The following is a 15,059-nucleotide window of genomic DNA, read 5'->3' as shown; positions in this document are numbered from 1 at the left end:
AGACAGTCAATAAAACCGAGTCTACACACATCTCCTTATATCAAAACAGTCACGGTCCTTGAACAAAGAAGTGAAAAACCTTTTGGCATCCTTCCCGAATGATTTGGTACTTTGACCTCTATGTGACCTTGAGAGGACATAAAATATTGCCTACATTACAATGGGAGGGTTTTTGAATGTGCTACCTTGAAAACTGAAGTAAAGCAGTTCGATTCGGTTACTGAAAGGTTCCCAATGATATTAATTCGATTGTATCAAAGCTTTTTTGCTTTTGATAAAAATTTTTGTTTGTTTTTTTTCTTTTAAAACGCCATTCTTTATTGGTAATATGCATATTGTTAAAAGAAAATATGGACAAAGTAGACTTACAGAGGTCTATAGTTTAGCAATAAATGTCTTGAGACCGATATTACGATGAAGATGGTATGGTAAGCTAGTATAATATGGAGCTGTGGACTGCCTAGCGCTTTTACCGGAGCTCCGGCTCGAAAAGCAGGAGTAGGAACGGGATGGTTTTTAGTTAGGAGTTTGACACTCTCTCTTACCTCGCCCGAGGCTAGAAAAGTCATTGGATAAATCTCCCCTAAAAAGCTAGTATAATAAAAATATTTCACATTCTATATATAAAAGTGATTTTTAAGAGGATGCTAGTAAAAAGAGTCCTTCATACAGCCTCCCTTTTTCGCAAATAAAATGTACAATATGTTATGTTTTTGAAATATAATTACCGTCCTAAAACTAGATACGTATTTCATAGAAACTAAATTGAAATATTTGATAATTGAGTTTAAACCATTTTGGGTGGCCAAAAAACTTTGACCAGCCAACAGCTGTTACTGTGAATTTAATTAGTTCCATTTGTAACCGTTGTTTGTTTATTTAGACCTTTTGTAGTTTAATTTCATTTTGATACTAGCTATTGTGTCTGGTTTTAGTTGTGATAATTTAATTTTTGAGACAAATGTGGTTTTGATCATTTGGTAAATTTATAGACCAATTTCTAGTTTTCAGCCTCATATACTTTAGAGATTGACGTGTAAAAGTATTATCTTGTTTTGCAAAAATAAATAAAATTTATAATTTATTATTTGACCAATTGCTATTTACTTTAAACATCGGTCATAAAATAATCGGTCGTACGAATTGACGCAAAACGTGCGCAAAATCGTAGGATATCACATTAAGTGAAAGTTTGTTTGTTTGGATGAATATTCGTCAATTACGCTGAAAATACTGAACAGATATTTATAAAATTTGGTATAGAGACAGGGTATGAGCTTACTTGGGTGATAGAATACTTTTTATCCCACGAGAATGCAGGCAAAGCCGCTGGCAGAAGCTAGCAAGTAATGAAAAATATATAAATATTGAAAACTTTATTAAATACTATTGTTTACTTTTGTTAGAATTACAGTATTTCAAATCCATCAGAAGTATGTTGTTAAATTTTATAAGTACCTATTGATCAGATTCAAATATCTCATGGAAAAATTTAGAATTGTATAATGTTAACAATGATTATTGTTATTTTAACTAAACAATATCTATGTGAATGTTTATGTGATGAACAAAACAATATCATGATCTATACTTATACCTATGTCCTATGTGATCAATCCCGTGTGACCTTTGATGGGTCTATTACCAAACAAACAATAATTATTCTAAACAAATATCTTCCCTTGAGAGATTTCGCACGAAACTAGAATATTTATATTATATTTCAATAGTACAGTCTAGATAGATACCTACGGAGTTGCGAACTGACTGGCGGATTGCCGGGGTTCCGGCTCGAAAAGCAGGAGTAGGAACGGGGTGGTTTTTAGTCAGTATGAATCTGATACTCTCTCTCTCACCTCGCCCAAGGCGGGAGAGGATATCAAATGAATATTCCCCCCTCAAAAAAAAATTAAAAAGATTAGCATTATCCATCCGTCACCCTGTCTTATGTCTGTGCGTATTTCACTTATCTGTATCTCATGAACCACGATAATAAGATGGTTGAATGTTTAAAATATAATAATTAAATTAATAAATATATTTATAATGCGGCCCTTAAGTAATTTGGAAAAATGACGATTTTTTTAATCATCATCATCATCACCCTATTCTCGTCCACTGCTAGATATAGGCCTCTCCAATGACTCTTTTTTAAATGATGACACAAAACCTTTATACTATATAATAGCGTTTTTATGCCAGTTCTAGACCAAACTCACAAAGTTTCCCCACTTACAAATAAAACAGTGGGTGTAACTACCCCTTCATAGAATAACACACGTGATGTTATGTTATCAGAGCAAAACTTACTAATATGTGTGTGGGTGGTATTTATTACCTTATTTCTAAGAACCCAAGGTTGAAAGTCACAAAGCTTAGTTTACGGGGAACTTTAATATTCACTTTGTTGAACATCCTACGCCTTGATTCCTGGTACTTTGAGTTACCTAAGTAACCTGTTAGGTGGAAGGTGACATTATGGATAATATTATGTATGTATTTCTGGAATAGAGGCCGGATATCAATATTCTCTGATAAACTTGAATCTTTTAATTCTTAAGATATCAACATACATTCATAGTACTCACTCATACTAAGCGTGCAGACGGGTCACTTGATGGTAAGCAATCGCTGCCGCCCATGGACAGTCGAAACACCAGAGGCATTACAAGTGCGTTGCCGGCCTTTTGGGGGTTAACCCGTGGTATGAAGGAACGCGGGTCTACGCGAGACACAATGTGTTTTCTATTGTGTCTTATATACCGGCAGACAAAAGGTTAATAAAAAACCCTCGGACTCCTTCAAGGCTTTTATCAGTGTGTGCAGAAATAATGAGCATTCGAAAACGATATTGACATAGGTACTCAGAAATCGTTTCTTTTTATGTTAAATGGGCCGACGTTTGGCCGCTATCTCGCCTGATGGTAAGTGATGATGCGGCCTACGATGGAGCACGTCTGCCCATAAGCAACCTATTCACTCGGGCTTTGAAGACACCCAGGTTATACCCATCAGGAAACACAGACTCCGGCAAGGAGTTCCACTCCCTAGCCGTTCGCACAAGGAAGCTTGAAGCGAAGCGCTTCGTGCGTGATCCACCATCCTCCCTCGTATACCCTTATCAGATGTCCTCCTGCCTATTATTGTACTGTGGATGTCCATGGACAGTGCTGATTGCTTTCCATCAAGGGATCCGTCTATAATTCTACATTGGCTTTCCTATCCCATAAAAAAAACTAATTTCTAAAGTCTGGACTTTGTGTTTACCAGCCTCCTTTTAAACCACTCATCCAGCTAGCAGCATTACATAAACATATTCTTTTATTACTATTTTCAGCACAAAAATTTTCTTTTACAAGCGCCTTGCTACATTAAGTTCAAAAGTACACACATTTTAAAAGTTTTATTTATTTAAAACTTTTCCACGCTTGCTTTTTAGAGTTACGTATGGAAATGGGACACTTGTTATACATAAGTTTGCAATACTGAACTAGAATAAGTTGTGTACGGAACTGTGGTAGAGCTGACAGGTTGCTGGAGCTCCTGCTCAAAAAGCAGGAGTAGAAATGGGGTGGTTTTTAGTCAGTAAGAGTCTGACACTCCCTCTTGCCTTGCCTTAGGGGATAGAAGTAATCGAATGATTCCCCTTTCAAAAACAAAACTAAGTCCTTTTTTATAGTGATGGCAAAGAATACATTAATCACTTCCTCTACTCTTTCTGCGGGTGTCCTAAGAGTCCTATTAATGACAATATTTTTTTAAACTACTTTGATGACATTTTAAACGTACCTACCAATGGTTTAATTGGAATAAATAATTTGAATTTAACTTCGACTTAATAGATTTCTTGCTGAAAAAATTTCACTGCGAATTATAACACAACTAAAAACATAACTAATGGAAAATTGCGCCGTGGTTACACCCTTTAACCCTACGAAAACCAGGGGTAATATTACAAGAGGGGTGAAAAGAATACTCCTAATGATACAGAACCTTAACCCTTAAATCCGCCTCGCCCTCAGTTTTGGAATTTAACCCCCTCATTATCGCTAAAAATGTCGTAACTGTTTAACCCGTTAGCAAAATTGTTAAGGAGAGAGGGTTAGGGAGTGCTGAGGGCAGTAGCTGTGGTCCTAAAGGTCGAATGTCTGGTGTCAAGTGACATTTTGTAGGGGTGGCGCATTCCGGCTGTTGTAGCGAGCTTGGCATTTGAGGGTTTGGGGTGATTGGCTAAATAATGTTAGTAGAAATTGTTAATGATGGGATTTTACTGGAAATTTCATAGGAACCAATTCCCTGGTTTTGTATTATTAGTGACCAAAGATGAACTGATTTTTGTCTGTAGTAGTATGAGGTATGATTACAGCACAAGGGATTTTGGAATCAATTCTCAGGTCTGTTAAGATACATATTCGTATGTTAAGAATTTGTCTGTGTTTTAGTACAGACCCTGGAATTGTGACCGGTTTATGATAGGAGGCTCACCTTACACTACAACTAATGAATAGAAAACATTATAGTAAACTCTATCCATATCATATTCTTTCATTCAAAACTACTCTTTGGACCGAGTACCTAGCTTCACTGACAGCCAGACTGACAGGCAATTCAATTTGACGTGTCAATAGTCCCAAATTAAGGATTAATTATTAAAAAAAATGCTTTGTCTTTGACTTTGGGGGATCAAAAGGTATGGCAATATTGTATGCAATGTAAGGAATATACTTTTTCCTTCGCATCAATTAAAACAATCTAAAACTGACCAGGATACACAGTAAATCCAACCATATAAAAAAATCACAAACTCCATACTTCAAAAGGCCATTACTCTTCAAACAAAAACTTTCAATAAAGTCCATTTTAACTTTCAACTTAAACATACAACCCTTGCATCAGCCCCTTTTTAATTCATAGCGACTTTGCTACCAGGGAACTTTCTAAATATAGATCCTTTAGTATTATAATCCCGTGAAACAATAAGAATACATTGTTGAGGTAACCGCAAGCTGGTGTAATATTTTTGATATGGGAATTACGACCTTAGTGGGTATAATATGACTTTATGTTAGAGCTGTTTTTCTGTGTAAGCTGGTTGAGGTATGCCAGTACATTGGCTTTTTTCTTAACACGGGAATTGATCCAGTTTTTGCCAATTTACTTGATCGACTTGTGAATCAATCTTTATATTCCATAGTCTTATCGCATTATGATAACTTTAGCAATACCTATGGACAAACTCAAGAACGAAAAATATTGTATCAAATGAATTACGTTCTCAAAAAAGACTTTAAAGAAATACTGCTGAACTCAGAGACATAATGATTACCTACTTAAACTATTCCTTATGTAGCGAAATTGTTATTGCTAAAGACTAGGTTAAGTAACCATTAAATGACTCTGATAGAGTTTTCTAAGCCAAAAATCAATCAATATCTAATTGTTTTTGGAAAATCAATATCTAGAAAGTATAAAAAAATATGTTCTGAACAATCATTTATTTTTAGCTACTGACTTGCAACTTTCTGTTCTGGTGTGCGCGGCGGCGCTGATCACTTACTATTCGGTGATCCGTCTACTTGTTAGTCAAACATATCCAAAGACATTGTAACTTTTTTTTTGTTTTGGGACAAGCCCGTCACAATGTTCCTTACCGCTACAACTCCAGTAAGCCAGGTTCTACAGTAGATATAACAATTAAAACGCCGGAACACTCAAGGCCGGCGCGTCCCAGGGACATGAACGACTGTCTTGGGTCCCGCAACGTAATAAGTCAGGAGATTAGAAGTGGCCAAACGCAGACTTATCAACGTTTACAAAACAGGTGAAGAAAAAGACATCGTACCTCACTATCAGTAATGAAACTATCAAAACCATTTCTATGTAGGTATATTGATCAGAGAAACCTCTCGTATTTGTCATACACGTATCGTCAAATCCCGACCTACCTCAATGTCTTCGCTGCCATTTGAACGCACTGTCGAACATGGGAAATCGATGGACGTCAGATGTCCGACACACACACACACACATGCAAACACTCCCTCTGTATTTAGATGGTGTTCTAAATTTGGATGTGACAAGTACTTTGAAAGTGCCAGTTTGAAATTTACTTTTTAAAAAAGAATATGTAAAAGAACTAAATAAAGAATTGCTGAAAATAATATACCTTTACTTTACTAAAAAAACATAGAGTCATGTTACTTGAAAATAAAAAATATTAGTAAGAAATAAAAACATTGTTATTTTTATGTTTATTTAAAAAATATGTATCTATTTTTTATTTTAAAATGCTAACAGTTCTATCTATACATAAATACATAAATGAAATTTGAGTGTCTGTTTGTAATATTGAAATAACATAATAGTATGATCATACAATAACATACACCAAAATAACGTTTTTTTGGCTGTCTGTCTGTTTATTCTAAGGAGTAACTTAGGCTACTTTAATTAGTCACAAAGTCCGTGATCCACTTTAAGATAGTTTATTTTTTAATTTAAAATATTATGATATATGTAACTGCAAATTATATAAAAACCATTTATTTATCAATAAACACATCTAAAAAAATCAAAAACACATAGATACTACGTACTATTACGACTGCGTACTTAACATTCTCTTAGCTAGTTAGATAGAAAACACGTCTAAACCTCAACAACAAATATAGACCTACATGATCGCAAATACACTAGGGGGTACAATTTTATAATCACCAATGCATAGCTAGTTATTCACATCTCTAAAAATATAGACTGGTCCAAACCGCAACTTGATTCAATGTATGAAACCAGTGTTTCCCAAAGATATTTTTCACACTTTAAAACCAAATTAAACCAGCTTTATTTGTGTCATTCAGTATTTTATTTTTTTATTAAATAACCCGTAAACGAGATAGACGGATCGCCTGATGGTAAGTAATGACCGCCGCCCTAACCCCCAAAATGCGGACAGCGCACTTGTAACGTCTCTAGTGTTTCGGGTGTTCAAGAGCGGCGGCGATTGCTTACCATCAGGTGATCCGTCTGCTCGTTTATAGTCTTATACCATAAACACACGTATTTTTTCTTAATTTGTCATATAAGTTTACAATACGTAGATAATATATAAAGGAGTTAAGTTCAGGTGCGGGAGCTAGCTACGTCATGATACCCTATAATTTGAAGTAAATCGTGACGTCACACGCTATTTGAAATCAATATAATTATCGTCGAAAGTATTTAATTCGTTGAAAGTAATTTTTCTTGTCTTGTAGACAAGAAAAATTATACGTGTCTAATGATTGAAAATAATCTACAAGACGTACAAAATTAAGATATACCATCCCTATTACTTTTGAGAAACACTGCATCTACCCCATTTATTACTCCCAGACCTGTCTAATAAAAGCTTCTTCATAGCAACAATGGCATTATATTTGTCTCTCTCTAACATTAGGTGTTAATGTCGATTGTCTCACTCGCACGCCCGTCGCTGATCAAGCTTTTCTCCATTCGATACAGGTGCATTAGTAGTATATGTAAGGTTTTTAGAAGATAATTTAATGTAATATAACGTAATTATCTAGAATAGGGTAAGTCACATTTTTAAAAAGGTGTGTCTCTCTCACTCTCGCTCTCTATGCAATATAACTAAAATTGATGAATAGGTATGTGATTCAACGTCAATACAACAAAGCATAATTGTGTGCTCTTGATTAAATTGCATAAACTGTTATAAGTAAAAAACAAACAAATAATAACCGCGTTTTTATCAAAAATAACTAAGACAAGGTACCAAAAGTTATCAAATTAAACTAAACTATAAAGGAAACATTTTTTTCTCTTTTGCTTCTAAAACATAATAATATTTGTCACGACTTTAATGGAAGGTAGTGTTGTGTTTGAAGATAACAATAGTGAAGAAATTTCGTATCGTGCACCAGTTAATTCAATTTCAGAACATACGTTAAATAACCTTATAAAAAAATTATGTGCAGTAAAAATACTCAGAAATATTCAGTAAATTGTAATGTAATTAACAGAGATTTATACCAAACCATTTTTTGAATTGAAATCTATATTAACTCCACCGTTAACAATGAATGTTAAAACCGATACCAAAATTCCATAACTATTTTTTTTTTTAAAAAAACGTTGCCCCACACTAGGATTTTCTCCTGTGTCGTGGGTGCGTTTACAAACATACAAGTTCACATACACATGACACCCAGACCCGAAACAACAATTTGTGGATCACACAAAGAGTTGCTCCGTGCCGGAATCGAACCCGCTACCCGTTGCGCGGCAGCCAGTTGCCCAGCCACCGCACCAACCGTGCATTCTAACTATGTAATTAAAATCAACACAATTTTCATCTCCAACCCCCCCATATACTACCCCCAACGGCTGACCTTGCGTAACTGTGAAGGATCCACGTTTTTTATCATCGCCAGCTACCGCGTCACGTCAGCGATACACACCGTCATGGCCGCCGGGTTCCGCATGTTTTTATTTTGTTATGTCTTGGCTAGTTAGCACATACATAATATTCGACGCTGGAAAGGCAAAATGTATTAACCGCCATTATGTGAATTGTTCAGTAGAGCGATTTGAAGTTTCAAATTTTGCAAAAAAAATCATAACTAATTAATTACTGGAGCTTTTTCATTGAAACTCAAAATAGTTATTACGAATAACGTTTACTATGAAATGTAACAATAGAAAATAATGTAAGTGTCTTCGTGTCCAAGATTTTGGAGTTAATACAATGCAGGCCATAATCTTGCTTAGGTAAAATTGACTTAAGTCAGTTGACCGTACTCACCGTGTCCAGGTAAAACATGTTTTAACGAACAAAAAGCTGCATAAATGAGCTAGATAAAATGTGTTATATTCTGTAAAGCATACTAACACGTCTAAGTAAAATGTTTTATCGGGCCCTGTCAAGTCAGACCATGAAAACTAAAATGTCTTATCTTGCATTAAGCTAAAGTTTTCGCTGGGCTTTAAGTATTATCTCACAATATTAATGAATAATGGAAGTTACGGGTAAAACTAAATAACGCAAAAAAAATTTTTAAAAGGGCTTTTCATCGCAAAATGAAGAAAAAATATAAACCACTTACTTCTGAGATCAATCAGTCTTAAAAAAACCGGCCAAGTGCGAGTCAGACTCGCCCATGAGGGGTTCCGTAGCAGCAAGTAGATGGCATAATATAAAAGTTATAAAATAACTTAGTTATACATAGTGTTTGTATGAACGACAAAGTTATATTTGCGTTTTTTGAAAATGCACTTTTTTATTACGTTTGATGGGTCGACGTTTAGCCGCTATCTTGCCTGGTGGTAAGTGATGACGCAGCCTACGATGGAGCACGTCTGCCCATAAGCAACCTATTCACTCGGGCTTTGAAAACACCCAGGTTATACCCATCAGGAAACACAGACTCCGGCAAAGAATCCCACTCTCTAACAGTTCGCACATGGAAGCTTGGAGTGAAGCGCTTCGTGCGAGTGGGTGGGATATCTACCATAAACGGTGACGCCTCGCCGATTGTCTTGTGGTTCGATGATGGAAAGGACTCGGGGGAATCAAGTTGTGCAATTCCCCCACACACTCTCCGAAATGTATCTGGTAAAAAACGGAAAGGCTTGCAACAAGCGCATCATCATTGATGAGCTTCTTGGCACGCTTTTCGATGTTTTCTAGCGGTTTGATCTGGCATTTAGCCGAGCCGTCCCAAAGGTGAGAACAGTAATCCATACCTGACCGAACCTGCGCTTGGTACAGGCTCATCAGTTGTTTCGGTGTGAAGTACCGTCTCACCCACCAGAGGATACCCAACTTTCTACCAGCCAGATGCGCCTTCGACTCTATATAAGAGCCGAAGTTTAGTGTAAGCGATAAAGTTACGCCCAGAAGCTCAAGATGATCCGATCCGCACGCACGGGTCTGGTTCTGGTCGGGCGGCGAGCTACCCTTGCTCGCCGTCCGCAGACCCGCACTTACGGTGGCCGGAGATCGTCCCGCGATCCCCGACGCCCGGAGTGTCTCACGCGACGGCTGGGACGTGAGGAGGTTTGTTCTCTCACGCGCCCCGCCTTCTCCGTAGCTAGCATGACTGCTTCGCAAAAGTGGAGACGGCATCCCAGTCCCCCTCGCTCCGCACCATGGCCTGAACCAGTGACGGGCGCGAGAGGTCACCGTCGCCGACCACATCCCTGAGGACTTGGCGGTGCTCAGCCCATACAGGACACACCGCCACCGTTCACGGACGAGTTCTATTAGTATTATTTCTGAAAAAGTAATAATGATATCTCGTTCAAACCAATTTTCTTTGAAAGTTTCAAATGAAATTTACAGCATATATTTTTTTTTTTTAGTTTTGTCACTCCCATATTTTAAATGTTAGAGAGGGGGACACTCATTTTTCTACTTTGGAAACGTCTATCTTTCAAACAATTGATTTTAACGAAAAATGGTTTTAGGAACCTTAATGTCTTTTTTAAAGTATTATCGATAGACACCCATCACGAATAGGTTAAAACTTTTTGAATCAGTTCCATGTATGGGGTGCCCCTTTTAATTTATTAATTGTTATTCGAAATCCAAATAGCGGTTACCAGAATACATCAACCTACAAAGTTTCAACTATGTAGGCCCAACAGTTTTGCCATTTTGGTACGGAACATGGAAAGGCAATACTTTTAAGTATACCTAGTAGAGATCAGATATCACAAGTTAATAGGTACACTTGTACTTAGACTTATACTAATCAAATACAAAATGAAAAACAATCAGACTTTGGAAACATATTCAAGACATAGATAACATGAAACTTCATCAACATCTTTTGTCTCAGTATTAATCTTATAAGTGTAAAATATAATCTCACTTAATCTTATATTGAAATAATGACTGCCTCCTTGGCCGAGTGGTTGCAAGTGCGATTACTGGGCAAGCTAGGGCAATACCCGGGTTGGGCGAATTATTGCTGGGCTTTTTTCGGTTTTTCGAAAATTTCTCGGTAATAGCATGGAATCTAGAAATGTGTCCGATGTATGGCAATAGGCTCACCTATTACATGGGACTTACAACATAAATTGTGAAAAGTGGGTGTACATTATACAGTGGCGTTACGTGGCATAATGTGCACCGCTGCCTATCCCTTCGGGGATAAAGAGCGTGACGATATATAAAAATAATCACATTTTGGAAAATTAAAAATCTTCTTCTATATCAACATCTTCTATATCAGTATCTGGTAAATTCGTTTTGGCATTACACGTTTGCAAACTAAGGTACTCCTCATATTTACGAACAGTGTATTGCGACAGCGAGCGTGAACTCCCTCGTCGACAGCGCATGGGTGACTGAAGCGCCCGCGCAACGCTCTCGGCCCTGATTAACAGCCGCGGTCTCGGTGAATTACAGTCTTGAACTACCGTCTAACCACCATAGTATGGTATTTATCAATCTTTTTTGGGAGGGTTAACTCACAAATGCAATTAATTTTACATTAGGTAAATTAATTTAAGTGCTACAAACACATTAGAATAGCTTCAGGTAAAATTGTATTATCAACCATTTTAGTAATAAAATGTTTTGGATAAAATTGTTTTAACGTCCAAATAATTGTAACATGCAGAAAAGTAAAATGTTTTAAACGCAAAAAACATATATTTTATTTACAAGTAAATTGACTTATGTTTAGATTTTATAATAATTGCCAATCTGTAAAATGTTTTATTGCGTTACTTTTTAGAAAAATGGAAAGGTAAAGAGATTTAAAACCAATCTAGTTGTAAACTTAAGCAGGTATAAATGACTTATCAATAGTTTGTTACTATCATGTACGCTTTATGAGCCAAAGTAAAAAAATGAATGGATTTAAAACAAAAAAATATACGAAAAAGTCTAAAATCACCGGTGTATTAACCGCCATCAAAGTGCTCAAATTTAGGCGAGACATAGACCATTCGAAAGAGAAAAATCAGGCGATTCCAACGGTATATATAACTCATTTTCGACCAAAGTGGCGCTTAATACATTTTGCCTTTCCAGCGTCGATATGGTGATTTGATGGTACAGGTTATGGTGGTAGCAAATTAATGCTCGTGTGACTGCGTGTGGTGATGTTTGGTTGCAGTTTTTTATTAGGGAATAAGTTTTTTTTTTTTTTTAAGAAAAGATGACTCTTTGGTCAAGTGGTCACGAATGCTTGTTCATGCAAACTCAATATTGCTTCGTTGTTCTGCCTACTTCCTCTGTACTATTTCTAAAAACCGCAAAAACCCAGTAATACTTTGCCTAACTCGGGAATCAAACCCAAGACCGACAGTCGCACTAGCGACCACTCGACCAACTAGGCAGTTACTATATTGTATAGTTACATAGGTAAGTGAACTATAAGCTATCTCTTTCTTTCTTTCTTAAAAATAATAACCTTATGTGTTATAAGAAAATGCACAATCCAAAGCAATATTTTCTTCAACAATTTGCACGTCTAGGAAGCTTAAGTTTTTAGTCACTAACCTTAAGCGTTGATATATTGGCTGCAATATTGTGAAGTTGTTTGCACTGAATGGTAAAGATGAAGAACATTCCTACGTTTTTATAGTTCATGTACAAATATGGTTGTGGAAGATTTGTTTAGTAGGTTTTCGATTACTAAGCGGATTTACCGGGACTCTGGCTCGAAGGACAGAAGTAGGAACGGAGTGGTTTTTAGAAAGTAAGTCTGATACTCCGTCTCGCCTCGCCTAAGGCGGGAGAAGTCAGTGTTCAGTTATATACTGTGTCAAAATCTGCAGTGGCTAGCAATAACCAATTCGAAGAGATTCATTGATCGCTTACTATCAGGGACATCGTGTAGTCATTTATCCATGGGAAGATTGGGGGCTAATTGGGCCCTCATATACACAACGAAACACAACGCAAGCGTTGTTACACATGGGTTTTCTGTGAGGCCGTGGTATCACTCCTGTCGAGCCGGCCCATTGGTGCCGAAGCATCTCTCCTACACTTAGAAGGTTTGAAAGTTTTCCTGATACTACAGTATACAAATTCGAAACGTAGTTTCTTTTAAACTTTAAATGAAACCGCAATACACAGGGCACGCAAGTCCCAAGTAAAGTACGCCATTGTAATTACGCAGTCTAACCGACATTTTCATTAGCTCATGTGAACTAACATTGCTATTTCAGAAATTTTAATTAAATCCACGAAATTAATTAACCCACATACTTACTTATACGGGAATGTTTCTACTTTTATTTCTCCCAAAAAATCCCGACAAATTCAAGGAAAGGATTCGTTTTAGGCCCCGGTCTTGTATTTTTTTTTTGAAGCCTTAATGAATCATCTCTCTAATGATATTCAAAAGGATTATTTTGTTTTTTTTTGTTGACAAAATAAGGAAGTTTTTAGAATAATGTTTTAGTAACTGACATTTCATTTGTATTAATTTTTTCCGTGAAGTTTTAAATTAAAAATTATAAGTGTTTGTCGGGTGGCAACATTGTGGAATAATTTTAAATTAAGACCGTTGTGACGTCATTATGCTCGTAGCGTTTGCAGTGGCGGTCGGCGGTGTTGCTCGGTGGAAAATATCAGAAATATATTTTACAAAAGATTGTAAAATGTCAGCGTAAAAGGTCACGATAATTCCTCCTTTTAATAACTACGTGCCTTTGAAGGGAATTATTTATAGATTTAATAAAATTAAGAACGTTATACCTAACATCTGATTTATAATGAATGCCGAATAAAATACGTTTCGTACTACAGTCGCTTATTAAGACTTACTAAACTATTTACGTAATGTAATGAAAATTTTACAAGCTCAGATTAACACCGCTACTAATAAATAATATTTCCCAGTTCCCATTTTCATATACTCAGACTTATTATAATTCCAACTATTAAAGAAATATTTTCGCCGTAAGCTCATTAGCTCGGAGTTCAGCTTTTAAATAATAATATCATGCCTAAATAGTTGCAGACACGCCATTCCATAAACAGCTTTAATTATAATTTACTGGGTTTACTAACGCTACCCAATACAAACAGAGTCCTGCAGAGGCGTAAGAAAGAGACAAAAATACATTTAACGCCAAAGAGTACAAGAGATAGCATGTATGCACATGTCACAGAGTAATCTTATAAATAGTGTAGGCAAATATTTTAATTGTGATCGCTAGCTCTGATTGCTACTATACCACCGATTTCTATGTTAAAATTGTAATAAAAAAAAAACATGTATTTCAAAAGCTTTTTGTTTCATTGTTGATACTAAAAGTTTATTTCTTTTATACGGTCAAAGATATTGTGTTTCTACACAATGAACGGCTCAGTTCACAAAGAAACAATAATATGAAAGCATCAGAGAAGCCTAATATTTACAACGCAAAATATAACCTCTAAAATATGTTCACGTAACAAGATTGATGTAGCCTTATATTTCACTTCTCTATGTCACTCCAAAACGAGAATGGACGGCGATATATTAATTTTCTAATGTTGTCATAATTCTGCATTACACTAGCCATTACATTTTGACTCTAAACACCAAATTAATGCCACCTTCAAGCACCATTAGTCGCCATGGCTTCTTCCAAAACATTTAATTAGCATGCGTCATTAAGCGATTCGGAAAAAAAGCCTTAAAATTGTCGCATCTGTTGGTCTATTGTTTACTCTGTGGGCGCAGGGCGGGAAAATATTTTCAGCCAGTGCCCTGCCAGGCTTCGCGCCTTGCGGACGTCGGTACGCGTTCTTATACTTTCGAAATTCGAACGTCGTGAATGACATTTCGTGTTTTTGAATAAAAAAAAATACGTTATATTTTTTTTCTCTGGTTTCTTTGAAACAAAAGTTGATAGATTAAAATAATACTGTTTTTTTATTAATTTGTTCTGGGATTTTGTTAAATATGTGTGGACATTAGTGAAATTGGATTTTATGGCTAATATTAATGGTAAGTGCGTGTTTTATTATGGTCATATTAGTGTATTGTAACACAAATTATGTCTTTATGTCTGGGTGTGCTACGAGAGTAAATCATGGCGACATTTTG

At 36.2% G+C, this 15,059-nt stretch overlaps 1 protein-coding gene across 2 annotated transcripts in view; it reads left to right on the top strand.

The window, feature by feature from the left end:
• Positions 1–14,728: 14,728 nt before the first annotated feature.
• The window catches only part of LOC118276822 (irregular chiasm C-roughest protein), a 113,614-nt gene continuing 113,283 nt past the window's right edge, over positions 14,729–15,059 (top strand). For both annotated transcript variants that reach the window (XM_035595389.2, XM_035595388.2), the window contains exon 1: positions 14,729–14,960. The gene's annotated coding sequence lies outside the window, so the exon portion shown is untranslated. The remainder of the gene's footprint in view (positions 14,961–15,059) is intronic.

The sequence above is a fragment of the Spodoptera frugiperda genome, chromosome 17 (genome assembly GCF_023101765.2).
Source record: "Spodoptera frugiperda isolate SF20-4 chromosome 17, AGI-APGP_CSIRO_Sfru_2.0, whole genome shotgun sequence".
NCBI classification, from domain to species: Eukaryota; Metazoa; Arthropoda; class Insecta; order Lepidoptera; family Noctuidae; genus Spodoptera; species Spodoptera frugiperda.
Note: the sequence above shows the minus strand (reverse complement) of the source record. Positions and strands in the feature narration are given on the sequence as shown.